This window comes from Manis pentadactyla, chromosome 9 (genome assembly GCF_030020395.1).
Source record: "Manis pentadactyla isolate mManPen7 chromosome 9, mManPen7.hap1, whole genome shotgun sequence".
NCBI lineage: Eukaryota > Metazoa > Chordata > Mammalia > Pholidota > Manidae > Manis > Manis pentadactyla.
Window position 1 is genome coordinate 56,244,137 of NC_080027.1, and position 18,618 is coordinate 56,262,754.

Genomic DNA, 18,618 nt, shown 5'->3' on the forward strand with positions numbered 1-18,618 from the left:
AAAATTAATGTGGTTCTTCCTCACCTTATATCAATGAAAGTTCAATTTGATATGGTGATTCACAACTTCCAACTTCTGGCAATGGTGAAGTAACAAGAACTAGATTTACCTTCATGCTTTAAACAACTAGAAACAATATATTAAACTATGATTTTCAGAAACTGAACAATAGGCAATACAGGAATATGACCCCTGAAAGAGGGGAAACAAATAAGGAGAGCTGACAATTGTTCGTGGAGTCCCCAGGCTGCAGTACACACAGGCAGATCCCATACAGAGCACAGAGCCTAGCTGAGTTGAAGAAACAATGATTAAACAGCAAAGAGACCAAGAAGCCTAGAATTAACAGGGAAGAGCACTAACAAAGGACAATGTTGCATAGAGAAAGTGATTCAGAGGTGTGCAAAGGGGTTCTATTCAGTCTTTGACTAGAGATTACCAGATAGGTTAGAGGAAATTACCCTACTCTGGAAAAATAACCACTTAGAAAGCAACAGATTGAAAAATGTATGGAGCCCACACAGGGCTGAGAATATTTTATATGCCCACTATCCACACTGAAAAGACCTCATAATACATGGACATTAAGTTAAAGAATCATCAAAAAGTTCTCATCAAGTAGTTGGACTAAACTATTCCTAGTCCATGCTGCCTCACTAGAAAAGCTTAAGAAAGCAAGCCTCACTTAACTGATTCCAAGTAACTTCATGTGCTAGCCTTTACTGTTTAAAGGAGTAAAACTAAATCTAGCATTAAATATCATAAATTTCACAATTCTTACCATTCAATCAAATATTAAAGGCCTTACAAAACATTACTAAAAGAAATTAAAGAAGATCTAAATAAATATAAAGACACCCCATGTTCATAGACTGTAAGAACATTGTTAGGATGGAGTGCTCAATTCAGCAGCCCCTATACTAAAATTGGAACAATTCAGAGACTATTAGCATGGCCCCTGCACAAGGATGACATGCAAATTTGTGAAGCATTCCATATACTTAACAACTATACTTCAATTTAAAAAATGAGCAAGGACTATATATATATTTCTTTTTTAAAGATGGCAATATTCCCCAAATGGATCTACAGTTCAATACAATCCCTATAAAAATCCAATGCCATATTTTTCTGAGGAAAAGCTGATCTTAAAATTTACATGAAATTTCAAGGGACCCTGAATATCTAAAACAGCCATGAAAAAGAACAACTAAGTTGTAGGACTTACACTTTATAATTTCAAATTTTATTACAAAGTTACTATAATCAAAACAGTGTAGTACTGCCATAAGGATGGACACATAGATAAATAGAAAGACATCCCATGAGCCTGGAAATAAACTTATGTAACTAAGGTCAACTGATTATCAACAAGAATGCCAAGACCATTCAATGGGGAAAGAACAGTCTCTTCAATACAGGGCCAGCAAAAATGGATATTCACATATATCATTGCCTCACATCATACACCCAAAAAAAAGAAAAATTGACTCAGAATAGACCAAAGGCCTATATGTAAGAAATAAAACTATAAAACTCTTAGAAGAAAACATGGGGTAAATCTTAATGGCTTTGGATTGGGCAATGATTTTTTAGATATAACACCAAAAGTATATGTAACAAAAGAAAAAATAGATACAATGGACTCTATCAAAATTTAAAACTTTTGTGCATCAAAGGACACTAACAAGAAAGTGGAAACGCACAGAATGGAGAATATATCATCATAAATCTAATAAGGGTCTAGTACCCACAATATATAAAGAATTTTGATGACTCAACAATGAAAACACAATCCAATTTTAAAGTGAACAAAAGATTTGAATGGCCAATAAACACATGAAAAGATGCTCAACATCATTATTCATTAGAAAAATGCAAATCAAAACCAAATGAGATAATATTTAATACCCATTATGATAGCTATAATTAAAAAACAACATTAATAGAAAATAACAAGTGTTGATGTCAATGTAGAGAAAGTGAAGTCCTCAAACATTGTTGCTGGGAATGTAAAATGTTGCAGCCACTGTAGAAAACAGTTGAGAGTTCCTGTTATATTAAACATAGAACTATAATATGATCTAGCATTTCCTAGGTATATTCCAAAACTGAAAAAAAACAATATTCAAATAAAAACTTGCACATGAATGTTCATAGCAGCACTATTCACAATAGCTAAAAGTAGAAACAACCCAAATGTCCATCACCTGATAAATGAATAAATAAATGAAGATATAGCCATTAAACAAAATATTATGCAGCCATAAAAATGAAGGTTTGATAACATGCTACAACATAGATGAACCTAGAAAATATATTAAGCAAAAAAATCCAGATACAAAGACCATGTTGCATGATGCCATTTTTATGAAATATTTAGAATAAGCAAATCCATAGAGACAGAAATATTAGTGGTTGCCAGTAGCTTGGAGGAGGAAGGAATGAAGAGTAACTTAAAAGGTATAGCATAAAGGGTATAGCTTTACCTTTTGAGGGTAATGAAATGTTCTGGAACTGGATAGCTGTAATGGTTGTTCAATATTATGAGTGTATTGAAAGCCATTGAACTGTATACTTTAAAACTGCTGAAATTATTTATTTATGTTATATGAATATGGCCATAATAATTTTTATAAGCTTTAAAAAATTAGAGGCTCACAGAGAATTAGGAAAATATGACACATGACAGAAAGAAAATTAATCTATAGAAACAAAACCAGTAATGACAGAGATGATGAAATTAGCAGATAAGGATATTCAAGTAGCTATTTTAAAATGTGCTTCTATGTCCAAAAATATCGAAAAAAAAATATGAATGTGTTAAGAAAAATAGGGTATATAAAAAAGGCATAACTTCTACAGAGGGAAATAATATGAAATGAAAAATACACTGGATTGGATTAACAGTTGACCTTGAAGACACAGCAATATAAATATATGATTCAGGTTGAAACACTCAGAGAAACAAATAATTTTTAAAATATACAGAGCATCAAATAGTCTAGCATACATATAAGTGGAATCCCAAAGAGGAGAAAGAGAATGAAGAAGTTTTCCAAATTTAAAAAAAACAATAAACCCGTAGATTCAATAACTTCAACAAAATACAAGCAGAAGAAACATAAACCACAGAAAGAAAACACAAGGTATATCATAATCGAAGTACTTCAAAACAGTGATAAAGAGAACATCTTAAAAGCAGACGGTGTTGGGATTGGGGAAATGACACAATACATATAAGGGAAAAATAAATAAGAGTGAGGGAGTCTTCTCAGTAAGCTATGCAAACTCAAAGCCCACGATGAAAGACCTTAAAATATTAGGGAAAATTAACTACCAATGTAGAATTGTATATAGAATATGTAGAAACTAACATGAAGGTAGACATTGGAAAGTTGGGAGAGAATGCATCAGCAACAGATCTGCACTACAAGAAATGTCAGAGGAAGTTCTTCAGGTAGAAGAAAAATAATATAGATCTTCCTCAACTTACAATGGTTTTACATCCTGATAAAAACCAAATGTAAGCTGAAAATATCAGAAGTTGAAAATGTATTTAGTACACCAAACTCATTTCATCTGTGCATAGGCAAAAGCATTTCTGTCGGCTGAAGGGGGAGTGACAGCCAAGGTGGAAGCACCACAGATTTACAGAATGAAGGAAAGAAGGAATGAGCAAGCACATAGGATTGACTCATTTGTTTTAGAAAATATAATAGGGTTTGAAAATACTATACGGTTTTTAATTTGTCCATATATTTGTTTGGGGAAGTCAAATTTTTTATGGCTGCATAATACTTTGTTATATCAACACTGCCTTAGATTAAATATTCTACTGTTTAAGAAAAAAGATAGTTGTGAACGATTGGAGTTCCATATACAAGAAAATGAACCTAAACTCTTACCTTACACTACCATATCATATATAAAAAAAGCTGAAGTGGACTTAATGTGGACCTAAATATCAAAATGAAATCTGTAAAACTTCTAAAAGAAAATCTGTAAGAAAAAATCTTCTGGCCTTCACCTAAGTAAATATCTCATAAAAGCATATACTATAAAAGAAAAAAATTTGACATATTAGATTTCATCACAATTAAAAATTGCTTTTTGAAAGACACTGTTAGAAAAATAAAAAGACAAATATAGTCTGAGAGAAACATCTTTATAGCATATGTCAGATATAGGACTTGTATATAGAATATATAAAGAACTTTTTCAATTTAATAATAAAAAATATACATTTAAAAATATATTGCTCCAAAGAGATACAGATGAAAAACAAGTACATGAAAAAAATTCTCAAAATCATTAGTCATTAGGGAAATGGAAATATAATTCCAATGAGAAATTACCGTAAGTGAACTATACTTACAATTTTTTATTTGAATTAACAATACTAGGAGCCAAGATGGCGGCATGAGTAGGGCAGTGGAAATCTCCTCACAAAACCATATATATTTTTGAAAATACAACTATTCCTAAAAGAGAGACCAGAAGATACAGTACAATAGCCAGGCTACATCTACATTTGCGAGAACTCAGCACCTCACGAAGGGGGTAAGATACAAGCCGTGGCCTGGTGGGACCCTAGTGCCCCCCCACCCCAGCTCCCAGGTGGGAGGAAAGGAGTCAGAGCAGGGAGGGAGTGGAAGCCCAGGACTGCTAAATACCCAGCCCTAGTCATCTGCACCGGGAGCAAAGACACACATTGCATGGTGTGCTGGATATTAGGGAAACGGAACAGTAAAATCTGTGAGTGGGTCCCGGCAGCCAGCACCCCAGGGACAAAAGAAAAGTGAGCGCTTTTTGAAAGTCTTAAAGGGACAGGGGCCTTAGAGCTGGATGGGAGTGACCCGGCACACTCAGCCCAGCAGCTGGGAATCCCGGGGAAATTCAGGTGCTCCAGCCCCCTGGGAGGCAGTGCAGCTCTGAAGCCCCTCATGGTGGTAAACAGCCTCCAGTCCATTCCCCCTCCAGCACGACCCCACCATAGCAGGGGAGCATCCTGAGAGCAACCACGCCCACAGCAATCACTCAGAGCTTCCTCTGCAGCCACCCAGGCCAGAATCAGAGGCCCCACAGGCATGCAAAGACAGAGGAAGCCAGGACAGGGCACCAAGGGTCGCCGTTCTTGCAGGAGAGCACACCCAGCGTACCTGCCTCTTCCTGCAGGGCTCTGGGTTCCCCCAATGGCTGCCCCACCTGCAGTGGCCCACGAAATAAAACCAGAAGCTGCTCCCTGGGTGCAGGACATTTTTCTCCCAGCTGGCACACCTGCCAACTGCCTATGACTACCTCTATTGCCATTAAAATGCAGAACAATTTGATCCAGTCTAGAATAACAGAGACAACCCCTGAGAAGGAGCCTGCGGAGATAGATTTAACCAATCTTCCTGAAAAAGAATTCAAAATAAAGATCATAACCATGCTGATGGACCTGCGGAGAAATATGCAAGAGCTAAAGGATCAAGTAAGGAGGGAGAATACAGAAATACAACAATCTCTGGAAGGACTTAAGAGCAGACTGGATGAGGTGCAACTGGCCATTAATAGAATAGAAATCAGAGAACAAGAACACAGAGAAGCTGAGGCAGAGAGAGATAAAAGGATCTCCAGGAATGAAAGCATACTAAGAAAACTGTGTGACCAATCGAAATGGAACAATATTCACATTATAAGGGTACCAGAAGAAGAGAGAGAAAAAGGGATAGAAAGTGTATTTGAAGAAATAATTGCTGAAAACTTCCCCAAATTGGGGGAGGAAATACTCTCTCAGACCATGGAGGCCTACAGATCTCCCAACACAAGGGACCCAAGGAGGACAACACCAAGACACATAATAATTAAAATGGCAAAGATCAAGGACAAGGACAGAGTATTAAAGGCAGCCAGAGAGAGAAAAAGGTCACCTACAAAGGAAAACCCATCAGGCTATCATCAGACTTCTCAACAGAAACCTTACAGGCCAGAAGAGAATGGCATGATATATTTAATGCAATGAAACAGAAAGGTCTTGAACCAAGAATACTGTATCCAGCAAAATTATCATTTAAATATGAAGGAGAGATTAAACAATTCCCAGACAAGCAAAAGTTGAGGGAATTTGCGTCCCACAAACCACCTCTACAGGGTATTATAGAAGGACCACTCTAGATGGAAGCACTCCTAAGGCTAAATAGATGTCATCAGAGAAAATAAAATCACAACAAAGAAAGCAGACCAACCAAATACTAACTAAAGGCAAAAAATAAAATCAACTACTCACAAAAGCAGTCAAAGAAAACACAAAAGAGTACAGAATAAAACACCTAACATATAAAGAATGGAGGAGGAGGAATAAGAAGGGAGAGAAATAAAGAATCATCAGACTGTGTTTATAATAGCTTAATAAGCGAGTTAAGTTAGAGAGTTAGATAGTAAAGAAGCTACCCTTGAACCTTTGGTAACCACGAATCTAAAGCCTCCAATGGCAATAAGTACATATCTTTCAATAATCACCCTAAATGTAAAATGACTGAATGAACCAATCCAAAGACACAGACTAATAGAATGGATAAAAAAAGAAGACACATCTATATGCTGCTTACAATATACGCACCTCAAACCCAAAGACATGCACAGACTAAAAAAAGATATTTCATGCAAACAATAGGGAGAAAAAAGCAGGTATTGCAGTACTAGTATCAGACAAAATAGACTTCAAAACAAAGAAAGTAATAAGAGATAAAGAAGGATATTACATAATGATAAAGGGCTCAGTCCAACAAGAGGATATAACCATTATAAACATATATGCACCCAATACAGGAGCACCAACATATGTGAAACAAATAGTAACAGAATTAAAGGAGGAAATAGAATGCAATGAATTCATTTTAGGAGACTTCAACACACCACTCACTCCAAAGAACAGATCCACCAGACAGAAAATAAGGACACAGAGGCACTGAACAACACACTAGAACAGATGGACCTAATAGAAATCTACAGGTCTCTTTGGCATAAACATGAGTGACTTCTTCATGAACATATCTCCCTGGTCAAGGGAACAAAAGCAAAAGTGAACAAGTGGGACTATATCAAGTTGAAAAGCTTCTGTACAGCAAAGGACACCATCAACAGAACAAAAAGGTACCCTACAGTATGGGAGAATATATTCATAAATGACAGATCTGATAAAGGCTTGACATCCAAAATATATAAAGAGCTCACTCACCTAAACAAACAAAAAGCAAATAATCCAATTACAAAATGGGCAGAGGAGCTGAACACACAGTTCTCCAAAGAAGAAATTCAGATGGCCAACAGACACATGAAAAGATGCTCCACATCGGTAATCATCAGAGAAATGCAAACTAAAACCACAATGAGTTATTACCTCACACCAGTAAGGATCGCCACCATCCAAAAGACAAACAACAACAAATGTGGGCAAGGTTGTGGAGAAAGGGGAACCCTCCTACACTGCCGGTGGGAATGTAAATTAGTTCAACCATTGTGTAAAGCAGTATGGAGGTGCCTCAGAATGTTCAAAATAGAAATACCATTTGACCCAGGAATTCCACACCCAGGAATTTACCCTAAGAATGCAGCAGCCCAGTTTAAAAAAGACAGATGCACCCCTATGTTTATTGCAGCACTATTTACAATAGCCAAGACATGAAAGCAACCTAAGTGTCCATCAGTAGATGAATGGATAAAGAAGATGTGGTACATATACACAATGGAATATTATTTAGCCCTAAGAAGAAAACAAACCCTACCATTTGCAACAACATGGATAGAGCTAGAGGGTATTATGCTCAGTGAAATAAGCCAGGCGGAGAAAGACAAGTACCAATGATTTCTCTCACATGTGGAGTATAAGAACAAAGAAAAAACTGAAGGAACAAAACAGGATCAGACCCACAGAAACCAAGAATGGACTAACAGTTACCTAAGGGAAAGGGACTCAGGAGGATGGCTGGGAAGGGAGAGATAAGAGGGGGAAAGGGGCATAACGATTAGCATGTATAATGTGGGGGGTGGGCACGGGGAGGGCTGTGCAACACAAAGACAAGTAGTGATTCTATAGCATCTTACTACGCTGATGGACAGTGACTGTAATGGGGTTTGTTGGGGGTACTTGGTGATGGGGGGAATCTAGTAAACATAATGTTCCTCATGTAATTGTAGATTAACGATACTAAAATTAAAAAGAAGATAAAAAAAAAAACAATACCTAGTGCTGGTGACGTTATGGAGCAATGGAGCCATAAATTGCTGATGGGAATACAAAACTGATGCAACCGTCTTAGACAACTTTTTAGCAGTTTCTCATAAAGTTAAACATTCATTTATCATCCACCATAGCAAATACATTCCTAGGTATTTACCCAAAAGAAATGAAAACATGTCCACACAAAGACCTATATATAAATGTATAAAGCACCTTTACCCATTATCATGAAAAACAAAAACTGGAAACAGCCTAACTGACTAGCAACTGGTGAGTGAAAATCAAATTGTGACACTCCATACAATGGAATATTACCCAGCAAATAAATTATTGTTACCTGCAACCACATGGATGAATCTCAAAAGCATTAGGCTAAATGAAAGCAGACACAAAAGGTTATGTATTATATTATTTCATTTATATGACATTGTGAAAGAGATAAGTTTATAAAGAAAGAAATCTGATTAATGGTTGTCAGGGTGGAGGGACTGACTAAAAAGGGGCTTAGTCAAAGAGGAACTTTTGGGAATGAGGAAAATACTCTGTATCTTGAGCATGGTAGTACTTGCATGACATACACATTTGTAGAAATTTATAGAACTCTATACCCTAGACCTGAATTTTCTTGTATGTAAATTAAAACTCAATAAATTGACTGCTGCATTCCTATATCCTAATGATGAACTAGCAGAAAGAGAAATCAGGAAAACAACCCCATTTACAACTGTATCCAAAAGAATAAAATACCTAAGAATAAACCTAACCACAGAGGTGAAAGACCTTTACTCTGAAAACTATAAGAATTCATGAGACAAATTTAAGAAGACACCAATAAATGGAAATACATCCCGTGGTCATGGATAGGAAAAATTAATATTGTCAAAATGGCCATCCTGCCTAAAGCAATCTACAGATTCAATGCAATCCCTATCAAAATACAAACAGCATTCTTCAACTAGAACAAATAGTTTTAAATTCATATGGACTCACAAAAGACCACAAATAACCAAAGCAATCCTGAGAAGGAAGAACAAGGCTGGAGGGATTATGCTCCCTAACTTCAAGTTCTAATACAAAGCCACGGTAATCAAGACAATTTGGTGCTGGCACCAGAACAAACCCATAGATCAATGAAACAATATATAAAGAGCCCAGATATAAACCCAAGCACATATGGCCAATTAATATAAGATAAAGGAGCCATGGATATACGATGGGGAAATGACAGCCTTTTCAACAACTGGTGTTGGTAAAACTGGACAGCTACATGTAAAAGAATGAAACTGGATTATTGTCTAACTCCATACACAAAAGTAAACTTGAAATGGATCAAAGACATGAATGTAAGTCATGAAACCATAAAACTCTTAAAAGAAAAATAGGCAAAAATCTCTTGAATACAAACATGAGCAACTTTTTCCTGAACACATCCCCTCGGGCAGAGAAACAAAAGCAAAAATGAACAAGTGGGACTACATCAAACTAAAAAGCTTCTGTACAGCAAAGGACACCATCAACAGAACAAAAATGCATCCTACAGTATGGGAGAATATATTCATAAATGACATATCCAATAAGGGGTTAACACCCAAAATATATAAAAAGCTCACATGCCCAAAAAGCAAATAACCTGATTAAAAAATGGGTAGAGGACCTGAACAGACACTTCTACAAAGAAGAAATACAGACGGCCGACAGGCACATGAAAAGATTCTCCACATTGTTAATCAGGGAAATGCAAATTAAAACTACAATGAGATATCACCTCACACCAGTTAGGGTGGCCAGCATTGAAAAGACAAGGAATAACAAATGTTAGCAAGGATGCAGAGAAAGTGGAACCCTTCTACACTGTTGGTGGGAATGTAAATTAATTCAACCATTTTTGAAAAGTTCCTCAAAAAATTAAAAATAGAGATACCATTTGACCCTGGAATTCCACTCCTTGGAATTTACCCTAAGAATACAGGACCCCAGATTCAAAAAGACATATCCACCCCTATGTTTATTGCAGCACTATTTACAAGAGCCAAGACATGGAAGCAACCTAAGTGTCCATCAGTAGGTGAATGCATAAAGAAGATGTGGTACATATACACAATGGAATACTATTCAGCCATGAGAAGAAAACAAATCCTACCATTTGCAACAACATGGATGGAGCTAGAGGATATTATGCTCAGTGAAATAAACCAGGTGGAAAAACACAAGTGCCAAATGATTTCCCTCATTTGTGGAGTATAACAATGGAGCAAAACTGAAGGAACAAAACAGCAACGCAGACTCCAAGAAGGGGCTAGCGGTTACCAAAGGGAAGGGGTTGGGGAGGGTGGGTAAGGAGGAAGGGAGAAGATTAAGGGGCACTATAATTTGCAATCACAATATAGGTAAGTCATGGGAAGGCAATACAGCATGGAGAACACAACTAATGACTCTATAGCATCTTACTACACTGATAGACAGTGACTAGGAGTTGGGTGGGGGACTTATGGGTGATTGTTGAAACTACAGTATTATTCATGTGAAATATTCAAAAGATTTTATATCAATGATACGCTAATTTAAACCATAATAGTAATAACTGCCTAAAGCAAAAATGAAAATGGTGTATTGTTGGTTTTTTACATATATGAAAGTAAAATATATAGCAACAGTAACACAAAGCACAGGAGAGAAGAAATTAAAGTGTACTGTTGTCACATATGGTTCTTACCCACAATTATATTTTTTAATATTATTTAATAAATAATATTATTTAAAGGTACACTGTGATAAAGATGTATTTTATAAACCTTAGAGCAACCATTAACAGGAAAAAAAGTATAACTAGTCAACAGTGGAGATGAAATGGAATCATTTTTTAAAATAGTCTACATATAAGACAAATTTAAAAAAATAAGATGGTAAATTAAACCCAACTACATACAGAATTACATTAAATATAAATAGTCTCAGCACTCTAAATAAAAGCCAAAGATTTTTAGACTGGATAAAAACCAAGACCCAACTATGTGTCACCGACAAATAACCTATTTTAAAATAGATTCACACCATGTGAGACTCTCCTATTTGGCATATATGCATTATATTTATTAATACGGAGTTAAACTTTGAGTAGTAACAAAAAAATAATTTCAAAATGAGAAATTTATTCAAAAACAAAACTGACCAAATAGAATGTGTTCTATGCATTACAATTTAAAGGGTTCTTTATAAATATTCTAGACCATTGTAACGAAATTTGTAGTGAACATTTTTCTTATGTACCTATAAGATATACCTCCTATTTTCCCAATTTTGTATATATTATTGACACTTGAATACTGTGTACAGAGAAAAGCATTGCAGGAATACCTAAAACCTTTTTTGATATTTTAAGCTTTAATAATAAAGCTTAAATAAATTAGTATTTTTTGACATATTATGAAGTAAAACACAGGTTAGTGTTTAAAAAATCTATTAATCATAAAAATCCATTGAGCTATAAAAGGAAAATATATGTTGTATAGCTCACATTTTACAAATAAAGTTCACTGTGCAAACTTAAGTATGTTCTCCAGAACAAAAGTAAGATTTATGTTATTTATAAAGATCAGCCTTATATGCTATCCCTTCCCCACAAAAAACTACATGTAATTAAAATATATTTCACTCTGTGGGTTAGTAAAGTTTTGTTTTTATCTATTCACACTTAAAAGCCTATTGTTGGTCTGATCACATGAATAAGGTGGAGTTGGACATTTATTGTACCCAACAATAATTAAAGCCTTCCACAAACGGAAGTAATTTTTCTAAACATTTAGTAACAAGATGTTGTTATCTGTGATACTTCATAAAGAAATATAAAGCAATCCTGGTATTGCCCAATCCTGGTAGTTACAGAAGAGTGAAGGTCAAGTCTCTCAGACTACCAGAGGGTTTAAAAAGAAATGCTTTATATAAGATTCCTAAGTTATAAGTTAAGATCTAGAAGGTTAGAATATCCTCTGTGCCATAAACAACAGCCTGCTCTGGATTGACAGTCATAAATTAGCTTGATTTGGTGAACATCACAGGACAATGACACAATTAGAGCATCAGTGAAATTAATGTGGCACAGTATAATACCTATCTAGAAGGGAATAAAAAACTCTGATGTGAAATTATTTAGGAAATAACAATATATGAATATGGGGACTATTTTTACATAATGATTGTTATATTTTATAAGTATAACAATTATTAAACAGAAACATCAATAAAAGAATTGAAAATCTGAACTTTAAGCCTACAAATCTATCATCAAAACTTCTTTCTTTAATAACTTTGCTTCTAGTAACTAAACTACCTGTACAAAATAAAGGATAAAAAGTACGTAGGAAAAAGATGGTGGAGTAAGAAGGCAAAGCAGAAACCTCCCAAGAACACATAAAACACATAAATACAGCAAATACAACTAAACCTGAAATTAACCTAAAGACTGCAGAAATGACTACCTACATCTGGGGAAGAAGACCTCACAGAAAACAGAAGAAACACCAAAAAAATGAGGAGGCAGAGGAATATGTTCCAAAAACTACAAGATAAAACACCAGAAAGAGGGATAAATGAAAGTGAAATCACCAATCTTCTTGATAAAGACTTCAAAGTAAAAGTCATAAACATGTTCATGGATCTACAGAAAAATATTAAAGATCTCAGGGAGGACCTCAACAAAAAGATAGAAGATGAGCAAAAGAGCTACTCAGAGCTGAAGAATACAGTATCTGAAATAAAACATACAATGGAGGGATTTAATAGCAGACTTTCACAAGCTGAAGAAGTTGTAAATGATATGGAAATTAGGGAACAAGAAAACAATGAAGCCAAAAAAAAACAGAGAGAAAAAAAGGATCTTTTGGAATGAAAGAATAATAAGAGACTGTGCAACCAATCCAAATGGAACAATATTTGCATAATAGGGGTACCAGAAGGAGTAGAGGGAGACAAAGGGATAGAAAGTCTCTTTGAGAAACTAAATGTTGAAAAGTTCCCCAATTTGTGGAAGGAAATAAACACTCAGGTCATAGAACAGCAGAGAGCCCCTAACAAAAGTAGCACCAGGAAGACAACCCCAAGACATATAATAATTAAAATGGCAAAGATCAAGGACAAGGAGAGAGTATTGAAAGCAGCCAGAGAGAGGAAAAAAAGATTACTTATAAAGGAAACCCCATCAGGCTATCAGCACACTTCTCAGCAGAAATTTTACAGGCCAGAATAGAGTGGAATGATATATTTAATATAATGAAACAGAAGGACCTCCAAACAAGAATACTCCACCTGGAAAGATTATCATTTAAATTTGAAACAGGGATTAAACAATTTTCAGACAAACAAAATTTAAAGGAATTCATCACTACTAAACCAGCCCTACAGGATATGATAAAGGGACTGCTGTAGACATCAATGCTTCTAAGGCTAAATAGCTCTCACCAGTGAAAATAAACTCACAGTAATGGTGGTAGACCAATTAATTACCAAGTAAGTAGGAAATGAAATCAACTACTCACAAAATCAGTCAAGGGATACACAAAAAGTGCAGATTATGATACCTGATACATAAAGCATAGAATAGAAAGAAGAAAAAGAAAAAAAAAGTACCTCTAGATTCTGCTTGAAACAGAATAATCAGCAATTTAAGATGGACTGGTTTTTAATAAGGAAACTATTTTTGAAACTTTGATAGCCACAAAGCTAAAGCCTATGACAGATACAAAAAAGGAAAGGAAAGGAAAGGAAAGGAAAGGAAAGGAAAGGAAAGGAAAGGAAAGGAAAGGAAAGGAAAGGAAAGGAAAGGAAAGGAAAGGAAAGGAAAGGAAAGGAAAGGAAAGGAAAGGAAAGGAAAGGAAAGGAAGGGAGGGAGGGAGGGAGGGAGGGAGGGAGGGAGGGAGGGAGGGAGGGAGGGAGGAGGGAAAGGGAGGGAGGGAGGAGGGAAGGAGGAAATATAATCACAACACTAAAAAAATTCATCAAATAACAAGAGAACAGTATAAGAGAGGAAAAAAGGAACAGAGAGAAGACACAAAAACAACCATAAAACAATTAATAAAGTGGCAATAAGTACATACCAATCAATAATCACTTTAAATGTAAATGGACTGAATGCACCAATCAAAAGACACAGAGTGGCAGAATGGATTTAAAAAAAAATAAGACCCAACTCTATGCTTCCTACAAAAGACTCATTTCAGACCCAAAGACACACAGACTAAAAGTAAAGGGATGGGAAAAGTTCATGAGAACAATAGGGAGAAAAAAGCAAGATAACAGTACTTGTATCAGACATAATACATTTCAAAACAAAGAAAGTGACAAGAGATAAAGAAGGACATTATGTAATGACAAAAGGGTTAGTCCAACAAGAGGATATAACCATTACAAATATCTATGCCCCAAATATAGGAGCACCTAAATATAAAACAAATATAAAAGAAATAGACTGCAGCACATTCATTTTAGGAGACTTTAGCATACAACTCACATTCACAGACAGATCAACCAGATGGAAAATAAGTAAGGAAACAGAAGCACTGACAATACATTAGATCAGATGGATGTAATTGATATCTACAGAACATCCCACCCAAAAGCAGCATGATACACATTCTTCTCAAGTGTACATTGAATATTTTCCAGAATAGATAACATACTAGGCCACAAAAAGAGCCTCAATAAGTTAAAAAAGATTGAAATTGTATCAAGTAGCTTCTCAGACCACAATTGTATGAAATTAGAAATAAATTACATGAAGAAAACAAAAAAGCCCACAAACACATGAAGGCTAATCAACATGCTACTAAATAATCAGTGGATCAATGACCAAATCAAAACAGAACTCAAGTAACACATAGAGAAAAATGAAAACAAAAACTCAACAGCACAAAACCTGCAGGATACAGCAAAGGCAGTTCTAAGAGGAAAGTACATAGCAATACAGGTTTACCTCAAAAAATAAGAACAATTCCAAATAAACAGTCTAAACTCACAATTAAAGAAACTAGAAAAAGAAGAACAAATGAAACCCCAAGTTAGTAGAAGGGGAGACATAAAATGATCAGAGCAAAAATAAATAAAACAGAGAAGAATAAAACAAAAGAAAAAAATCAATGAAACCAGGAGCTGGTTGTTTAAGAAAATAAAGAAAATAGGTAAACCCTTAGCCAAACTTACCAAGAAAAAAAGAGAGTGTATATACATAAAATCAGAAATGAAGAAGGAATAACAACAATGGACACCACAAAAATACAAAGAATTATTAGAGAATACCATGAAAAATTATATGCCAATAAATTGAACAACCTAGAAGAAGCAGACAACTTTCTAGAAAAATGCAGCCTTCCAAAACTGACCCAGGAAGAAACAGAAAATCTGAACAGACCAATTACCAGCAATGAAACTGAATTGGCAATCAAAAAACTACCTAAAAACAAAACAGGTCCAGATGGCTTCACAGCTGAATTTTACCAAACATTTATTCCAAACTCATTCTATGAGGCCAGCAAAACTCTAAAAACAAAACCAGAAAAAGACACCATATAAAAAGAAAATTACAGACCAATATCCCTGATGAACATAGACACAAAAATCCTCAAAAAAACATTAGCAAACCAAATTCAAAAATACATCAAAAAGACCATCCATCATGACCAACTGGGATTTATTCCAGGGATGCGAGGATGGTACAATATTCAAAAATAAATCAACATCATACACCACATCAACAAAAAGAAGGACAAAAATCACATAATCACCTCAATAGGTGCTGAAAAGGCATTTGACAAAATTCAACATCCATTCATGATAAAACCTCTTAACAAAATGGGTATACAGGGTATGTACCTCAACAAAATAAAGACCATATATGACAAACCCAGAGCCAATGTCATATTTAATGGCAAAACGCTGAAAGCTTTTCCTCTAAGATAGGGAACAAGACAGGGATGCCCACTCTCACCACTTTCATTCAACATAGTACTGGAGGTCCTAGCCACAGCAATCAGACAACACAAAGAGATAAAAGGCATCCAAATTGGTAAGGAAGAAGTTAGACTTCTACTATTTGCAGATGACATGATATTATACATAGAAAACCCTAAAGATGGCACCAAAAAACCATTAGAACTAATAACTGAATTCGGCAAAGTTGCAGGATACAAAATTAATACACAGAAATCTGTTGCATTCCTATATACTAACAACAAACTAGTAGAAAAAGAAATCAGGAAAAACAACTCCATTTACAATTGCATCAAAAAGAATAAAATGCCTAGGAATAAACCTAACCAAGGAGGTGAAAGACCTCTACTCTGAAAATTGTAAGACACTTGTGTGACAAATTAAAGAAGACACCAATAAATGGAAATCTATCCTGTGCTCATGGATAGGAAGAATTAATATTGTCAAATGGCCATTGTACCCAAAGCAATTTACAGATTCAGTGCAATCACTACCAAAATACAAACAGCATTCTTCAATGAACTAGAACAAATAGTTCTAAAATTCATATGGAACCACAAAAGACCCTGAAAAGCCAGAGCAATCCTGAAAAAGAAGAAAAAAGCTGAAGGGATTACACTCCCTGACTTCAAGTTCTACTACAAAGCCAGAGTAATCAAAACAATTTGGTACTGGCACACAAACAGACCCATTGATCAGTGGAACAAAATAGAGAGCCCAGATATAAATCCAAACATATGTGGTCAATTAACATAGGATAAAGGAGCCATGGATATACGATAGAGAAATGACAGCCTCTTCAACAACTGGTGTTGGCAAAACTGGACAACTAAATGTAAAAGGATGAAACTGGATTACTTTCTAACTCCATACACAAAAGTAAACTTGAAATGGATCAAAGACATGAATGTAAGTCATGAAACCATAAAACTCTTAGAAGAAAACACAGGTAAAAAATCTCTTGAATACAAACATGAAGAACTTTTTCCTGGACACATCTCCTCAGGCAAGGGAAACAAAAGCAAAAATGAACAAGTGGGACTACATCAAACTAAAAAGCTTCTGTACAGCAAAGGACATCATCAGTAGAAAAAGGCATCCTACAGTATGGGAGAATATATTCATAAATAATTCATCTGATAAGGGGTTAGCATCCAAACTATATAAAGAACTCATATGCCTTGACACCCAAAAACCAAAATACCCTATTTAAAAAATGGGTGGAGGACCCGAACAGACACTTCTCCAAAGAAGAAATACAGATGGCCAAAGGCACATGAAAAGATGCTCCACATTGCTAATCATCAGGGAAATGCAAATTAAAACCACAATGAGATATTACCTCACACCAGTTAGGATGGCCACCATCCAAAAGACAAGGAACAAGAAATGCTGGCAAGGATGTGGAGAAAGGGGAACCCTCCTACACTGTTGTTGGGAATGTAAATTAGTTCAGCCATTGTGGAAAGCAATATGGAGGTTCCTCAAAAAACTAAACATAGGAATACCATTTGCCTTAGTCATTCCACTCCTAGGAATTTACCTGAAGAAAACAAGATCCCAGATTCAAAAAGACATATGCACCCCTTGTTTATCGCAGCACTATTTACAATAGCCAAGAAATGGAAGCAACCTAAGTATCCATCAGTAGATGAATGAATAAAGAAGATGTGGTACATATATACAATGGAATATTATTCAGCCATCAAAAAGAAAGAAATCCTGCCATTTGGAACAAAATGGATGGATCTAGAGGATATTATGCTCAGTGAAATAAGCCAGGTGCAGTAAGACAAATATCAAATGATTTCACTTATTTGTGGAGTATAAAAACAAAGCAAAACAGAAGGAAAAAATAACAGTAGACTCATAGACACCAAGAATGAACTAGTGGTTACCAAGAGGGAGGGGTTTGGGAGTGTGGGAGCTGAAGGGGATTAAGGGGCACAGTAATTCACAAGCACAATATAGGTTGGTCACAGGGATGGCAGTACAGCATGGAGAATACAGTTAATGATTCCGTAACACCTCACTAAGTTGATGGATAGTGACCACACTGGAGAGGGTGAGGATTTGATAATATGGGTATCTGTTGAACTACTGTGTGTGTATTTGAAACCAACATAGATTGTATATAGATGATACTTTAATAAAATATAAAATACAGGATAAAAATCATATGGTCATCTCAATAGATTCAGGAAAAGCATTTGACAAAACTCAACATCCTTTCATGATAAAAACTCTCAACAAACTGGGTATAGAGGGCACAAACTTCAACATATATGTTGTAAAAGGAAGGAACTTTAAATAATACCACTTTAAAACAGAAGTGTGTAATGGCCACAGTGCAACATCCACATCTCCCAGTGTAGACACCATATCTTCAAGGAGGCATAATTCCTAGGACCATCTAA

General features: G+C 35.4%; 1 protein-coding gene and 1 non-coding gene across 4 annotated transcripts in view; one reads left to right on the plus strand and one right to left on the minus strand.

Moving 5' to 3' along the window:
* The window catches only part of SOX6 (SRY-box transcription factor 6), a 588,617-nt gene that overhangs the window by 523,282 nt on the left and 46,717 nt on the right, over window positions 1–18,618 (minus strand). The window lies entirely within an intron of this gene.
* On the plus strand, window positions 897–1,003 carry LOC118907979 (U6 spliceosomal RNA). The gene has a single exon (XR_005023058.1). It is a non-coding gene; the product is annotated as a U6 spliceosomal RNA (small nuclear RNA).